This window comes from Arvicola amphibius, chromosome 12 (assembly GCF_903992535.2).
Source record: "Arvicola amphibius chromosome 12, mArvAmp1.2, whole genome shotgun sequence".
Classification (NCBI taxonomy): domain Eukaryota; kingdom Metazoa; phylum Chordata; class Mammalia; order Rodentia; family Cricetidae; genus Arvicola; species Arvicola amphibius.
The window spans coordinates 11,591,152-11,604,862 of NC_052058.2; the positions used below are offsets into that span (position 1 = coordinate 11,591,152).

Here is a 13,711-nt window from a genome sequence, read left to right on the forward strand (position 1 = left end):
AGGAGCTCCAGCTGTGCTGCTCTGGGAGGGGCTGGTGTCCCCAAAGGGAGACAATTCTCTTTGGGCAAATCTAGCAGAGGGATGTCAAGGTGTCATTTGCTTTAGAAATATATACAAAAATGTATACAATATGCCTGATGCTGTGTGCAAACACAACTGTAGATTCCCACCCTTGGCAGAAGTCTGCGACAAGGCAGGCTGACCAGAAACAGACTCCTGATTTCCCCTTTCCTCCCACCCTGTTACACTGCCCTGCTCCCTTACCCCGGCTTAGCTCGGGAACACATGATGGCTGCCAGAATACAGCCCAAGGCTTCTACACCCAGAACCACAGCCTGCTTTGCCTTACTCTGTACCAGATTTTTTCTTTTGTGGTCACCAACCAGCTCCCAAACCATAACACAGAGACTTATTATTAGTTTTGAATGCTCAGCCTAGCTTAGGCTCATTTCTGGCTAGCTCTTTTAACTTAAATTAACCTGTTTCTCTTTATCTTCCTTTTGCCTCAAGGCTTCTTACCTTTCTTCAATACATCTTACTTTCAATGCTTCTCTTGTCTTCAGACAACTGCCTGGCTCTTGTCTCAGGTGTCTCCCTCATTCTCTCCTCCTCCTTCTCTCATTCCACCTCTTGAGCCTAGATTTTCCCCCCTATTTATCCTCTCTGCCCACCGGCACCCCCATTCTTTCTCTGTCTAGCTATTGGCCACTCAGCTCTTTACTAGACCAATCAGGTGCCTTAGGCAGGCAAGGTGAAACAAATGTCACATATCTTTACATAATTAAACACATGCAGCATAAACAAAAGTAACACACCTTTGCACAGTTAAAGTAATATTCTGTATCACACACAAACGTTTGTCTAGTTAAAATCATATCCTAGAACATTACTACAAACCGTGGAATAAAGTATTGGTAACTAGTAGACTCTCATAGTCTAACAGGTCATGAGGAAAGTGTTTGGGGCTCCATGTCCTCTCTATGTCTTTTCTACTTATTCCCATCACTCAATCCATTACAAAAAATCCTACTGACATTTTTTTTCTCATTAATTCAACTTAATCTATGAATACCAGTAATCCTGTATGGCTATTATGGTCATGTAAGGTTCCCATGGGGATCTTCCCCTCAGATCCACGCTATGATCTGGAAGAAATGGTTACTCAGATTCTAAGGATAAGGAAACACTGGCAAGGTTAACCACTCAACCTCAGGGCTGATAGTGACTTTGAGGAGGAGCTTGGTTTGTTGAGGTCTTTTGGATCTGATAGCTTGAAACCCTCGAATGTTGATTAGCCTGGTCTCAAAGCTTCCCTGACACTTTCACAGCTTGTGGTAGCTGAGATGCTGCGCCCTTCACCAGCCCAGGAGTTCTCAGGAGGAGACACAGCGCTGGACCTGACTCTGGTAAGGTTACCTCGGGCGCTCCTCACTGCAGAGGGGCACCCAGCCTGGGATCCTCCAGGCTGTAGTTACATCCCTACATACAAGCCCCCATTGGCTATTATGTCACTCATTGAGAAAAGATGGAAACAAAAAAGATGACTTTTTTGCCCTCCGTTCCCTTTGAATTCTTTGAATTTTGGTTATTTTCCTCTAAAAGTTACTGATTTAAAAATCTGACCAGAAGCCACATGGGACCAAATCTGTATCCAGATAAGGAGACCCCATGGTAGAAAAGACAGGGTGCATGACTCCAGAATCATCACCCAGGACCTGCTCCTCAGAGGCACAAGGTTCCTCATGCAATGACCCAACATACACACACACACACACACACACACACACACACACTTCATACACACATCCAGCTCCCAGGGAAATCTAGATTCAGTTACTCCATGAATGTTTGTAGAGAATTTCTAGACACAAAGCATTGCCGTTGATCCTGGGAATACGGGAAGTTAACAAGGCAGAGAACCATCTGCCACCATGGTTGCTCATCTTCCAGAGGACCGTCATTTGGTCCTAACACTCATATCAGGGGGTTCACAAACCAGTGTTGGGCGGGGCGGCGGGGGGAGTCTAACATCTTCTTTTGGCCACGGCAACAACTGCACTCGCACGCATATACCCATATATAAACCACAATTAACAATAAATTTATATTGTAAAGGTATTGCCTATGACCTATAGAAACATACTAGTGATACAGATTTACTTCATAGCCCTCAACAACAACCAGACTTTCTTCTATAATCCTCTCTCTCTCTCTCTCTCTCTCTCTCTCTCTCTCTCTCTCTCACACACACACACACACACACACACACACACACGCACACACACACTTTGATTTGGTTTGGGATTGGCAGCTCTGGGGGCACAGAAATTGAATGAAGCATCATAGATCTCTTGGTCTTTGAGGGGCTTCAGGGGAGAAGAGCAGGCGCATTGTCAACATCTATATGGCTGTGTGACCCCTTGGGCTTCCCTCCAAACCCAGGATACTGTCTATAAGGACTGCTGCACTACCTAAAGGGCAGCCCCACAAAGAATTCTGTTCCTTTAATAAGGAGTCTAGCCCTTTACAGCCAAGGTCTTGGCCCTCGGTCAAAAGAGGAAGAACCCAGAAATCACCCTGAGTCTGCCTCCCTTCCAGGATGGCACCAGTGTCAAATGAGTGAAGTCAGTTTCCACAGAATCAGTTGGTTAAAACCCACGAACGCTACTTCACCCAAAGGCAGCACTAGAAAAAAGAAGAGGCTGAAGCCATCTGTCCCGAACATGGCTGAATTACTGACTCTGAATTTTCAAGAACAATTCACCTTTGGAGCACAAAGTAATTACACAAAGCTCCCCATGTCACAGCAGAGGGAGATAAACAAAGCAAAGAACCAGACTCTCCTGAGAGAAGAAAAGTGTCCTGCCAAAGACGGCTTCCTAAAACGCGTGTGTTTGATGGATCTTGGGAAGGAATTATTTCCTGCTGGCAAATTACATTTGAATCTAACATTGTGTTTTCAAATAGGATTGTGTTCCCAGCCCAGCATCGCTGGGGAAGGCAGAACATCTTGAGCATGCAACCATACACTGCATGGATTCCTTGTATTAAAATCTCATTTCACTGAAATAGCTCCTTTGAGATGTGCAGAACACCTCTGGGCGGCCAGTGAACTAAGACATAATGGTACCGCACATATTAAATATTCCTGCTTACATATTGACTGTGCGCTTTGCTGTTCTTCATGTGCCCAGAGAACAAGAATGTCAGTGGTCCAGGAGTCACGTTTATGCGTGTCTGTCTGTCTGTCCCTCTCCCTTTCACCTTCCCTCTCCCTCTCACCTCCATCTACCGTTCTCCTGCATTTCCCATCTGTTTTTCAAATCAAATAAGCACTCGGTGTTTCTCTGGCTGTATCTCTTCTCTTGAGTGACGGCTCTGTAAAATGCTGGCTCAGGTGTTTCATCAGCAGAACTCTGAGTCATCAATGAGATACAACTGACCCCTTGTGTCACCCCTCAAGTCATTCCATTGTCACAGCCTCCTTTCGGCCCAGTTCCAGGCTGGGGGTTTAAAGTCATGGGATGGCTCCTTTAAGATCTACATACCTTAAAAACAGTGTGACAGCTCCAGCCCCCAGATCAGATGATACTGGGAGTTTTCTCCCCAACTTTTACTATAATAGTAATAGGAAAATGGTTGCCCTTTTATGGTCGAATAACCACAAAATGTTTATTTCAAATATGGTTGGATGTGGGGGCTGAGGCTTATCTAATCCGATGATTTTATATAGTGATGGTGAGACCTGGTGTCAACCAGAATATTGGTCCTGAACACTTGCAGCTATGTAGCTTTCCATTACTATACTAAATATTTTCATAAAGAGAAAGGTTCATATTGGCTCAGGCATCAGGATGGCCTAGTTCATTATAATTGGTCACATGCCATTTGAGGCTTGCGATAAAGCCACATATCATGGTAGGTACACCAGCTCCTTTTCAAGTTGTGGCAAAATGCCCGACAGAAACGACTTCAGGAAGAAAGGTGGCTTTGGGTCACGGTGTGAGGGTAAGGACCATCAGGGCAGCAGAAGCAGAGGGCAGCTGGTCACATGGCAGTCCGGAAGCAGAGAGAGATGGACGCTGGGGCTCTAGTCACTTTGGCTTATTTTTATTCAACTCATGGAATCTTCTTCACACAGCCTCCCCCTCCCAATGGCATGGGAATGACTCCGGTTACTTTTATTATACAGTGTTCATTCATAATTCATAGTTTGCATTTACACTAAGAAATATTTGTGAAAAATATGTGTTACTTGAAAGACTTGAAAGCCGAGACTCAGACAAGCAGACACCTACATTCATAGAATTATTTTCAGTGGTCACTCTTCTACTACTGTGTTAAAACAGCACAACCCAGGCAACCCATAGAAGAAAGAGTTTATTTTGTCTCAGGTTCCAGAGCATTAGAATCCCTGAAGGAATGACAGCAGGTACAGGAAGCTGAGGGCTCACATCTTGAAACAAAAGCACCGCGCAAGAGAGTGAACTGGGAAGGGCACAGTTTTGAAGCCTCAAAGCCTGCCTCAGGTGACACACATCCTCCAGCAAGGCCAAAACTCCTAAACCTACCCAAACAGTGCCAGCACCTAGGAGCCAAGTATTCAAACATTTGAGCCTATTATAGGACCCATTCTTACTCAAACCACCACATTCTACTCCCTGGCCCCCACAGGTTCATGGCTATATCATAATGCAAAATGCATTTAAGTCCAACTCCCAAAGGTCCCCATAGTCTTTCAGTCTCAACATTGCTTGAAACTTCAAAATCCAAAGTCTCTTCTGAGACTTGGATAATCTCTTCATTGCAAACCCCTGATAACATCAAACAGAAATTACATACCATTGACATCTAAGATAGTCCATCCTGGGAACAGGAGCATCAAGCAGCAGGTCCCATCTCATCCACAGTCAGGCAGAGAGAGCATTGGATGTATGTACACAGCTCTTCGTTTGATCCGGTTCTCTACAGTCCAGGAATCTCCCTGAGGGAATGGACCTTCTCAGAGTTGAGTATTCCCATACCCACTAACCTAATCAAAACAATCCCTCACAGATATACTCGGAGGCTCACCTTAATCTACATCATCTGTCACAGGTGTGCCTAGAGCCCTATATCCCAGGTGACTCCAGATGCTGTTGATTTGATAATTAGTCCTAATCACCAAAGACAGATACAGAATCATTTTGAAAATATTATTTGTTTGATGCTTGTCTTCTATACTAGACAACCACATGTCTGTTTCTGCCTGTTTAGGGCTCTGATACACTCATCAGTCCATATAAAATATATATTTCTTGCAAACAAGATGGATAAATGAATGGATGGTGAGTGACTGAATGGTAGTGGCAGATCATCTCATCTTTATGGTGTGCCGGATCTGCCACTGTGACCCTCAAGCCCCACGCAGGAAGACGTCCACACCATGGACGTAATCTTCAGCATTCGCTTATTAATTTACTCGAGTTCTCACTTCCACTAGAATAAGTGACAATGAGCAAATGACCCCGGGCTTTTATATGAAATCTCCTGAAAAGTACAACTTACTCACTGGCCCCTGAGAGACAATCATCACACAGCAGCATCACAATATCAGAACATTCACCAAGTCCTTGCTCATTCTGTCTGAAATTGCCAGATAGACATCCCATGGAGAGAGTGATGAGGAGCTCTGTGTGGTTCTCCACCCAGTGCCCAGTGTGGAGCCTGAGCTATATCCTGTTTTCAGGCTTCTGTGATAACCCAAAGCTCCTATCAGTGCCTGCTTGAGCCAAAATACCTATACTTCACCTGCAGCGTCAGGTGCTCTGGGTGTACACAGAGCTAAAAGTGCTTCTGTTTCCAGTTCCCCAGCCTCCTGAAAAGCTAGAACAAAAAGAATGGATACAGCTCTGAGGGCACGCTACATACATGTCATGGTCTGTTTGACCACACTATGTCATTTTCCTTCTTAGGCTATTTTTAACCAGTTTAATGAATTTCTGAACTTTGGCCTCAAAAATGCGAAGAAATTGGTAACAACAACAAAAAACATATTCTAACTGGTCCTTCTAGAACAAACTGATACAACTTACAAGGAGACACTGGATTATCCAAGTTTAATTATGTATCAAATAGATTCCAGGTTTAAATGAATGGTTGCAAATTGTTCTGTTAGAGCTACAAAATATCTGCTGTTGCTTTTCAGCCAGGACATTCATTTCTTAGACCCAGCACCCGGTGGTCTTCCACTTTCTTGTTACCTGTCCTCTTTAGAAAGGAGTCACTCAGTTCTCATAACATACACCATCATCAGTCTCTTTATTAAACATACCTGTTTAATATCTGCCCCTGACATTTAGGATCCCTTTTCTGTCCTAAATTTCTATGACAGGGCAAGCAGCAGAGAACAGGAAATTGTCAAACTCCTGCCAGGGCAGAGGGTGGGTTTTCAAAAACTCATAACTTCAGCCTAGAAAGCTGGATGTTTTGCTGTTTCATCTGTCCCCCAAAACAACAATCATCCATCGTCTATAGATGAAGCCAGAGGAGACAACGCCATTTCTAATACCCAAGATTCTTTCCATACCCCTAGTTACCTCGGGAAGATACTTGAAACCTATGACCCAAGCTAACCTTGTTTTATCTGCCATCATCACACACGCCACCAGAACTTGTGAAATTTCTGTTATGCAAATAATGCCAGTCTATGAGGGAAACCGCACACAGAGGGGGAGAGAGAGAGAGAGAGAGAGAGAGAGAGAGAGAGAGAGAGAGAGAGAGAGAGAGAGAGAGAGAGAGAGAGAGAGAGAGAGAAAACAAAAAAAACCTATGATGAGGTCACTCAGTTAGTAAAGCACTATTTGCTGTATAAGTATACAAACATAAGTCCAGGTCCCCAGTACCTATGTAAAAATCTGGTTGTGGTACCACAAGCTCATAATCCCGGGCTGGGGAGGCAGAGACAAGCAGATCTTTGGGGCTTGCTGATCAGTCAGACTGCCTGGATCAGCAAACCCAAGGCCACAGAGAGAGTCTGTCCCAAAATTCAAAGCTGAAAGCAACTGAAATGTGAACTTGAGGAGATCCTTAACATACATGCACACACATGTACATCCAAACACACAAGCTCTCTCTCTCTCTCTCTCTCTCTCTCTCTCTCTCTCTCTCTCACACACACACACACACACACACACACACACACACACGAGGCACACACTTTTATACACACAAATAGAACCTAAAACAAAATATTCTATTGCCTTTGAAAAAGGTAGAGGGTATTAAACTCTCCTGTAGCCTCCAGATATTCCTTACAGCCCTTTTCCAACATGGTTTACAAAGGGAACGGGTTAAAATCCAGGATCTGCCTGAAAGCTGAACTGGGCTGTCAAAGGTGCTGTTGCGAGCCATGCAACCCGAGTCATGCATCCCGAGTCATGCATCTTAAGTGATGCATCCTGAGTTGTGCATCCTGAGTCATGCATCCCAAGTAGTGCATCCCAAACCATGCATCCCGAGCCGTGCATCCAGAGCTGTGCATCCCAAGCTTTGCATCTCGAGGCCTAGAAGACCCGTGAAGAGATGCTGAGATGTAGAGGTTAAGCACTGAAGTCAGCCATGGTCCTTCACAGCTCCATGGCTCAGCACATTCTGGACTCGCAGTGAGTTCATCATTTTCTTCCTGTTTTCCTATCAGTAGGGCTGGGGGTGGTAATTTCCCTACCTAAGAGAATTTTGATGAGAACAAAACATAGTACAAGTGAAATGCTCTGTGTGTGACCCAGCATCCTACAGGCTCATCAGTATTTATATCTCCCGACAATTTCAACCTAGCACTCAATTATATTTCATGGTTTCCCTCTCTTTTCAGATACCACTGGGAAATAAGATGGTTGTCAGTTCATTTATCTTCACCTGCTCCACTCTAGGACTCAAGGAGAAATGAGCTTTGAATATCACTATGGTTTTGATCTTAGTGTCCCCCAAAAGCCGATGTGCTAAAGGTTTGGTTCCCTGGCCATAGAACCTTTCCAAAAAGTTAAAGACGGTGTACCCTTATATAAGATATCGGGAGGTCTGCCCCCACAGACACACCCCCTTTCTCCTCTTTGACCACTATGAGTGAAGCAGGCTCCTTCATGTTTCTCCCAGGCTCACCACAGGACATAAGAGTCCTGAACTAAAATTTCAAAGCTGTAGGCCAAAATAAACCTTTCATCTGTTTCAATTTATTTTTCTCTGGTAATTTATTACAGCGACAGTAAGCTGGCTGAGGTAGAGAATTCAGAAGGCAGATGCCTGCGTTAGGAGTGTCTCGGAGTGAGAAACGTGCATTAGGGGTGTCTCAGAGTGAGACACGTGCATTAGGGGTGTCTTGGACTGAAAAGCCTGCATTAGGGGTGTCTCAGAGTGAGAAGCCTGCGTTAGGGGTGTCTCAGAGTGAGAAGCCTACATTCAGGGTGTCTCAGAGTGAGAATACAATTTACTCACTTGTTTCTTCTGGACAGAAAAAAAAGTAAATGTGCCTAAAACCTTACAGCAGTAGGTGAATGGCAAAAATCCTCAGTTAGGGGCTGTGTACCTTTACACAATGAGGAGCAAGATGCGGTGCCTCTGACTTTTCCACAGTGAAAGCAGCCACTCATGTATGTGTGACCCCAAGCTCACAGGGCTAGAGCGGACAATCAACGTTTCCCATGACTAAGACACGCTGGGCTCTTTATTTCTCCCTGACGTGGCTTGATGCTACACTACTTTATTTTGAGTTTTGGGGTAGTGGGTCACAGAACAAACACACCAAGGACCTGGGCCTATCCTCTTTATTACTGAGCTACTGAGGTAAATCTATTGGTAAATGTTACCAAATTAAAGATAACTCCATCGTTAAAAAATAAATGAGATACGAAGTTCTATTTCATTTTATGTTATGTCTTCATTCATTTATCTGTTACTGTGATTCAAAAAAAACATAAAAAAGACAAATTGGGGGAGAAAGGGTTTATTTGGCTTAAAATTCCATATTACATACATCACGGCAGAGCTGGAAACAGCTGGTTACATTACACCCACAGTCAGAACACAGCAATGGATTCACACACACGGGATTGGCTCAGCCCCTTCTCCACTCATACAACTCATGATTAGGCAAAGGTGCCTAAGGAATGGTATCACCCATAGTGGGAAAATATTCCCACCTCAATTACCATAATCAAGACAATTCCCCACCGACAAGCTCCCATGATCCAGACACTCCCTCATGAAGATTCCCTTCCTGTGTTGACTTGTGAGCATTTTGATCAGGGATTTGTCTGGACTGTGTCAAGTTGATGACTGGGAGTAATTATAACCCTGCTGGGGGGAAAGAAAGAAGGAATGAGAAATGGATTGGGAAGTAAAAATAAATCAGTTAGTGACCTTCCCATGACTGCCGCCACCTCAGTGGTGGGTGAAGGGGGACTATGGAAGCAGCCCTCGGTGGCAATGGCTCCCACTGCTTCTTCGGGCTTTCACACTGATATTCACCTCCCATAAACCTCCACTCATGTGACACATGGCAAGCAAAGGAAATCTATCCCCAAGGATAGGATTCTGTGCCAGGAAAGCTTCTCCTTCCCTTGAACCCAGCAGGCTGTGGCGTGGGTTTCAGTGCTGTTGGGGTACTAGCCAATCCTTCACTTTACCTCTGACTGAGAACATATGGATAGCGCAGATCTGGGGTAGAGTATGGACAGGAAAGAGTACCGAGCAAGCCCTTGAGTTTTCTGTCATCCTGAGGATGAAGACAGGTTTCCATAGATGCAGGTTTGCAATAACCGATGTTGAAGAAGGTTCATGGGATGCATGGCAGGGCACATGACCCTCAACGCCAGAAGCCGGAAGCTGAATGGTTTTCACCTCCTTCAGACTTCTGCCATCACTTCCGGCTTTTGCAAGGATGACACATGTGCTTTCTGAAAGTCCGTGGTCCTTGGCAAATGCAGACTGCTATCACAGCGGGGAGCAGGTGGGGAAGACGGCCTCATTCATTTTATGTCAAGTCATCTCCATCCATCCATTTTCACGGGAACCCCTTACGTACTTGACCCCAATTGTTGAATTCTGTCACTTTTACATCTATCTAAAGAAGTATGTAATCATTCGTTCATTGGTCTCCTCTGGCCAAAGTGGGAACCTGATGTTCAAGACTGTTTCTCCTGCTGCTTTCTTCCCAGAATGATGACACCAGGGATGCAGTAGAGGCCCAATAAATAATTGCTGAATGAATGAATAGACCCTTTGTATCTGCTGAAGAGTTTCAGTGAGATTCTTGGAGACAGAAATGTATACCACCATTAACTTCAGAATGGCCTACTCCATTCATTTCACAGAAAGCAAATTGAATTTCTAAGATATCATGGCTTATACCCAGTCTTACTATCCTGGAAGACCATGTTGGGATCTCTAGCCCAGCATCCAACCTGTCACTGGTAAGCTTAGACAATGTTGTTAAAATCATCTGATATAAGGAAGGTTGGGAGAGATGAATGAGAAGACAGGTGCTCAATGGAAGGCATTCTCTGACCCCTGGGTTAGTAAACAAACAAAGAACACAAGCCACTGTGCCCTTCCGGCAGGATGCACACCTGGGGTGGCACTGTCAGGGAGCAGATGGCTGCCACAGAAGGCAGCATCTGGCTGGAAGAGAGTAAATTGAGCACCCCACCCCCGTAACCAGGGTTACAGTACAGAGAGTGCCAAAATACTGTGGTGGGGAGGGGGGAGCAGAGGAGGAGGGAGGATGTAAGCACACAGAATTCTTCCCCTCCACTGGAGGGTAGATCCTGTAAAGATGGGCCACTTTCAGTCTCAATGAATCCCGTGTTGAGCACTGGAGAAATGAAGGAACACATTACCAAGCATCTCTCCTAAGACAGGCTTAGTGCCTTGTTCAGAGGCCGTTCTTATCCCATAGGAAACAGAGGGAGGTAAACAAGTCCCACTCCACCACACAGTACCCTCCCTGTTAGGTGAGAACTGAACCACTGACAGAAGAAAAGGCGCCAGGTCAAGTCCACAGACAGGTCCATTCGAGGATCAGAGAAGTGTGAGTGGATCAGAAGCTCAGAGGCAGTGCGGGACAGAAGGAACACCAAGTCAGTTCCATTCATTCAGAAATGGTGTCATCGTTTCTATTAGGAACACCCAAGTTCAAGTCCCAATGTGTCCTCCTTGCTATTGAGTGTCTTTGAACAAGTTACCCGATTATTCTGATAGTTGGCTTTACAAATCCATCATGTATGGGGAAGTCTATCATTTCATTGTTGGGGACTGAACCCAGGGTCATACACCTACTAGGCAAGTACTCTACACCGAACTATACACATCGTTCTTTCTTACTATGTGCTCAGACTGGACTTGAATTTGTGATCCCCCTGCCTCAGCTGGTATCACGGGTTTGTACCATTATTCCCGGTTCATTTTAGGTCCTTGCAAGGATTATATTTTCAGGGCTTTTCAGGTATGTACATTCAGGTATGTATGACCCAACACAGTACAAAATTATAAATTTAAAATAATTGTGTGTATATGTGTGTGTGGAGGGAGACGATGTGCCAGCGGAGGCCAGAAGAGTCACATCCCTCCGGAGCTGGAGTTCCAGGAAGGTGAACATCCTGACATAGGTGCTGGGAATCAGATTCATGTTCCATGGAAGAACAGCAATGGATCTTCACATCTGAACCATCTTGCTAGCCCATAAACTCATAAACTTAATCAGAAAACTATGAGATTTTCTTTCCAATGTCATTGCGTAGTTTTTAGGTGTGAACTTTGTGGATGGCCACATAGTATTGTAATGACGGAAAGCTGGACACACCTTCAAGGGCCTGAACATTGGTGAAGGGCAGGGATTGCTGGCTACCATGGCATTACGGGTCAGGCACACGAGGTGGCAGGAACAGAGAGGCCGAAGCCAACTCTTCTGTGACCTGAGAGCACTGTGAGAACTTGGCACTCTGACCAGAGATGAAGGGAGCTGTCGGGCACCAAAGAAGAGAGAGATACATCTAGAACTGTCCCTCTGTGGGTCACTCTGAGTAACATGACAAAGGGGTGGGGACAGATAAGGATGGTTCCTTCGGTGAGACTAATCAGTAGTCAGCAGCAGTGATCCAGGCAGGAAGTAAAGATCTCATCTAAAGAGGAAGCCAAGGAGGCCGAGAAGAGAGATTCTCACAGGAACAATGGGTAAGTTCTTCACTGCTCATGGTTCACATGGAACACAGACATAAGAACAAGCCTTCAAGAGTAATCTTCAGACTGTTTCTAGTTGGTTATGAAATAGTATAGGATTCAGACTTAGCATGCGCAAATCTTTACAGTAGGATGACCTTATTGAATTTTTCACAAAAGTATTCCTCTACAATGGGCCTGCCTATCTTAATTTCAAACCCACTGGTCTAGCACAAGGTGGGAATATAATCTAAGCCCCATATCAGAATTCATGCCAATAGAACATTTTATTTAACTTTTTATTTATATTTAACTTTTTTTTTCAATAAATTATTTACATTTCAACATGAAATCAGTATAAAATATAAGCTGCTTTTCATTCTTTTCCCAATTCAATGTGCATTTGGAAGGCCATATCTAACGTTGGCGTGGCCACACATCAGAAGCACGTGTCCAACGGCTTTCATGTTGAGTAGGCGAGACGATTGCATAGGTGGTCTGTGCTTTCAGAGTCTCAAAAGACGAAAACATAAGTTCTCCTACACATACCTACTCTCTCTTCCTAGCTCTTATTCCTCCCTTGAAAACAAAGACTGGGCACCCATGGTTAGATTTACACTGGATACATTTAGCTTTTCTGCTCCATCTTCTCCATTGGATGCCAACCTGACCAGCTGGGCAGGAAGTTATGTGTTTTCTCTTCAGAATGCCGGCTATGTACTGACAAGTTCCAGGTGGCAGCACAGCTCCCATGGAGGAGACATTCCTGATTCTGAGGTTGTGGCTGCAAGCCCCTTTGACACACAATAAGTCACAGCCTTTAAATTAGCCTTTATCATAGCATGGCAGAACTTGGCCCCAACTCTCACGGCAGCCACAGAGGCCGTTCCTTGGATGACTGGAGTGGAAAGGGGCCCTTGCAAAGGTACAGGCATCTCAGAATAAAACGTTCGTGGTAATGATGGTTATAGCCTGTCTTTAACACAGGCAGAGTCCTAAGCACACACATATGAGCCATAGAAGGCTCAGCACATGATAGCAGCCACAGAAGCCATTAGTAAATAACTCCAAAGGTGGCAAGGATTTGAATACACCATGAGAAGAGCTTTCTCCATAGAGCCCTGTTTTAGACTACATGGGGTGCACAAGGGGTGCTGCTTGCAATTTCAAAAGAGTTGGGTTCTACTGTATCCCAGAGAAGGAAGGAGACTCTGAGATCCTCTGACAGATTTCAGGCGAGCATAGGATATTAGCTGCACCTCTGAGAATAAGAGAGGGGCTAGTCTTGGTTTTAGGCATTTTTTTTTTGCCCTGAAACTCAAGAATAAATCATCACCAAACAATTTTATGTCGGTTTATGATCTGAGGACAATAAAGAGGGTTTCTGAGTCTTGACTAACCCCAATCTCATTGCCATCAGATAACATCACACCAGCTATTTAGAGAATATGGCTCTTTTGTAACTAAACATGTCACATGCTCAACTTGTTCATTTCTGGATTGTCTAGGTCATTCTATA

The 13,711-nt window shown here is 44.6% G+C and overlaps 1 protein-coding gene across 13 annotated transcripts in view; it reads right to left on the minus strand.

Annotated features, from left to right (window-relative positions):
• Dusp10 (dual specificity phosphatase 10) overlaps positions 1-13,711 on the minus strand; it is a 550,627-nt gene that overhangs the window by 521,945 nt on the left and 14,971 nt on the right. For 10 of the 13 annotated variants that reach the window (XR_005287688.1, XR_005287689.1, XR_005287687.1 and 7 more), the window contains exon 2: positions 4,843-4,984. The gene's annotated coding sequence lies outside the window, so the exon portion shown is untranslated. Of the gene's footprint in view, positions 1-2,283; positions 2,686-4,042; positions 4,589-4,842; positions 4,999-13,711 lie in introns of those variants that run through there. The other 3 variants (XR_005287691.1, XR_005287690.1, XM_038349384.1) reach the window with 3 other exon arrangements.